The sequence below is a fragment of the Coenobita brevimanus genome, chromosome 1 (genome assembly GCF_032717465.1).
Source record: "Coenobita brevimanus isolate Jiangsu-jjx chromosome 1, ASM3271746v2, whole genome shotgun sequence".
Classification (NCBI taxonomy): domain Eukaryota; kingdom Metazoa; phylum Arthropoda; class Malacostraca; order Decapoda; family Coenobitidae; genus Coenobita; species Coenobita brevimanus.
The window spans coordinates 2,544,952-2,548,931 of record NC_136954.1 but is presented as its reverse complement, the minus strand read 5'-3'; positions in this window follow the sequence as shown (position 1 = coordinate 2,548,931).

The window sequence follows — 3,980 nt, the reverse complement described above, 5'->3', positions numbered from 1 at the left end:
GGAAAGTTGGGTGGAGGGGAGGAGAGGGGAAAGAGGTAGGAGGTGGAGAGGGGAAGAGGGAGGGTGGATGGAGGGAGGGAGGGAGATGGTAGGAACGACAGTGAGGCAGGCAGGGAGGGGGAAGAGGGGGAGACATGGAGTAAGGTGGCAGAGGGGGTGGATGTGGGGGGTGGGCGCGTTGGTGATGTGAATGCCAGCAAGAACTGACAGGGAGAGAGGAGGGGTGGTATGCACAAAAAGAGAGAGAGAGAGAGAGAGAGAGAGAGAGAGAGAGAGAGAGAGAGAGAGAGAGAGAGTCGGGTACCATGAGTGCAGGCAGGCAGGAAGAAAGGCAGATGGAAATGTAGGCAGGCAGAAATGCAGGCAAGGAAGGCAGGGAAAGCAGAAGGGAGGAAAAGAGAGGCAGAGTAATGTAGGAAAAGAGATAAGAAGATGGGGAGGCAGGGAAGGCTGAAAGGAAGACGGCAGAGCAAAGGTAAGCAGGGAAGATAGAAGGGAAGAAGGCAGGGAAGGTGCAATCAGATACGGTAGAATCATAGACGGAAAGGAAGGAAAGCGGAGGGCAGAGGGAAGGCAGGAGGGAGAACAGGCTGAGAGGGGAAGGCAACTGTAAGGACGATAGGGAGAGTAAAGGGGAAGTACGAAGGCAAGGCAGAGGAAGGCAATAATAAAGTGCAATTGGAAGGCAGAGAAGGATTAGATGGATGGTAGGGAGAGCAAGGACTGACACTGAAGGCAAGGAAGGAAGAGGGGTAGCAGGGTAGGCAGAGGGGAAGAAGGGTGGCAGATTAGGCAGAGTGGAAGTGGGGAGAAGAAAGCAGAGTTGTAGCAGAGAAGGCAAATAAAGGAAGGGAGGCAGCTAAAGAAAGAGAAACAAGCAAATCAAGGAGAGGCAGGGATGGTAAGTGAGGCTGGAAGAGAAGGCAGTAGGGAAATGGAACGCAGTAAGGCAGGTAATTGGTTGTCGGGCACACCTGAGCGATTAGATAGGTAGCTAGGTAAGAATGCAATCAGGCTAGGTGGGCTGGCTAGCATGACGGCAAGGAGGAGGACAGGAACAGGTCAGATGGCACAGAGAGGTGACAGAGACAGATGACAGAGAAAGGTTGCATGAAGGACACACGACATATAGAAAAGACAGCATTAAAGACAGACAGAGAGGGATGACAGCGTGGACAGGCGACAGAGAGGTCATATGGCACTGACAGACATGCGGTTGAGAGGACAGATGGTAAAGAAGGAGGCAGAGTGGTGGCATATAAATGTGGCAAAGCGGAAAGCAGGTAACACTGAAGACAGGCAGCAGAGACGGGTGGCACAGAGGATGGGAGGTGGCAAAGGACAGCACGCTTAGCAGACAGGTAGTAATGAGGAGAAGAGGTGACAGAAAAACATGACAGAAATGCTGACAGATTAACAAGTAGGTGCTGGAAGACGTGTATGGAGCGAGAGGGAGTTGGTAGGCAAAGGAACAGGCAGCTAAGTAGACAGATGGAAGAAAAAGCACATAGAAAAAAGGGGGACAGGCAGACAGACTGACAGGAGAGAGGCAGACAGACAGGCGGCATAGGAGTACAAAGGAGTACAAAAGAAGGCAAACAACAACAGACCTATTGGATTCTTTTGAGGCACCTTGTAATAGGGTAGGTTAAAATTAATATACCTATTCTACACGTCAAATAAGACAAGGATAGCGGAAGACAGATGGTACAAGAGGCAGACAGACAGGTGGTAGAGAAAGTACTGTAGTCAGAGATGCGGCAGAAGTAGGTAGGCAGAGAGACTTGGTAGGACCTGAGGGGAATACAGACAGACAGGGAGGTCTTACATTTACGAAAATAAAATTAAAAAAAATAAACAGTGGCGGTGGAGGTTAAGGAGTGGAGTGGGTCACAGCCGCAAAACACACACACACACACACACACACACACACACACACACACACACACACACACACACACACACACACACACACACACACACACACACACAATGCGCAGTGGGCAGATCAAGTTTAATGGAGACTATTTTTCACTGTATTTCGAACACTTCAGTACGAGATCCACCCAAAGACAAATAAAATTACCAGGTGGCAGAACGAATATGACTCGTAATCGTTCTGAATGGGTCAAACAGGCAGGCAGATAAGCAAGCAGATGGGCAAAGGCAGGCAGAAAAGGCAGATAAGCATGCAGATGGGCAAAGGCAGGCAGAAAAGGCAGATAAGCATGCAGATGGGCAAAGGCAGGCAGAGAAGGCAGAGAGGCAAGCAGATGGGCAAAACTGTTTAGGTGGTTCTGCAAGTTCCCTGACCTAGATCGCAAAGGTGTTCAGGCAGTTCCACAAGTTGCCTGACCCAAGTGGTGTACACCGTCATTAACCTACTGAGGCAGAGGCTGGGCGTCGGAAGGCAGGCAGGCAGGCACGCAGGGTGGCAGGCAGGTGGAAGGGAGGAGAGAAGAAGGAAGGACAGTATGAAGGAAACGGTAGAAGGTAAGAAAGCACACAAAGGCAGGAGGGCAGGGAGGCAAGTAGTGTGGCAGGCAGGTGATAGGCAGGAGGGAAAGAAGGAAATGGGGTACGAAGAAAAGAACAGCGTGGATGGAAGGTAAGAAGGTGTCCTAAGGCTGGGAGGCAGACACACACACAGAGAGAAACAAGGGAGCTGGACATCTGAACGAAAATTACACAAGAATGAAGACTCAGAACCATTTACATCATTATGTAATGCTTTTCCGCCATGCACTAACCATCAATACACACTGATGAACGAAAGGATGGATGGCCCGCAGGCAAGCAGACAAAGAGAGAAGCAGTGAGGTAAGCAGACAAAGAAAGAAGTAGTGAGGTAGGCCGACAAAAGGGAATCACTGAGGCACGCAGACAAAGAGATGTACAGCAGGGCAGGCAGACAAAAGGAAAGCAGTGAGGCAGGCAGACAAAGAGAGAAGCAGTGAAGAGGGCAGACAAAGACAGAAACAGTGAAGAGGGCAGACAAAGAAACAGTGAAGAGGGCAGACAAAGACAGAAGCAGTGAGGCGGGCAGGCAGACAATGAGAGATGCAGTGAGACAGGCAGACTAGAGGGACGCAATGCGGTAGGCAGACAAAGTGAGAAGCAGTGAGGCAGGCAGACAAATGGGAAGCAGTGAGGCAGGCAGACAAGAGGGAAGCAGAGAGACAAGCAGGTAGACAGCAGGTTAACACGGGGTCACCAGGTGTGGAAGCCTCTAATTTCAGGTGGGAAATGTTGACTCATGTAACTAGGAGGGCCAGGTGTGTGGAGGGGAGAGTCTGGCAGGGGAGGGGGGAGAGAATGGCAGTGTAAAGGGTGGAAGAGAAGGGAGAGAGGGATGTGGGGGGGTTGAGAGAAAAGGGGGTGCTGGAGAGAATGAAAGGGTAGAATATAATATAAAATGGAAGGAAAGAGAATTGAAAAGAAACGACGAAAGGACAGAAAGAACGAAGGGATGGAATGGGGAAGGGGGTGGTAGGGTGCGGGAAGGGGGTGGTAGGCTGCGGGAAGGGGGTGGTAGGCTGCGGGAAGGGGGTGGTAGGCTGCGGGAAGGGAAGTGAGGTAAGGGGAAGGGAGGAAAAAAGGAGGGGAAGGGAGGAACAGGGAGGGCTAGAGAGGGTGGAGAGGGAAGAGGAGGGGAGCTAGGTACAGGAAGGGTATAAGGTGGAAGGGAGAGAGAGGGGAGGGACAAGTGGAGAGGAAGGAGAGGGAAGGGGAAGGAGTGAGGGAGGGAGGGATAGTGGGGAAGGAATGGGAGGGGGAATGAGGGGGTAGTGGAGGATGGTAAAAATTGGCATGAAGAATTGAACAGAGAGAGAGAGAGAGAGAGAGAGAGAGAGAGAGAGAGTCAAATAAGAGGCAGAAGTAAATGCTGCTGAGTGAGGGAGAAAAGTATGAAAGGAGGGAGGGAGAAAAAGATGAATGGAGAGATGGAGAGATGGATGAATGGAGGGAAGGAGAGAAGG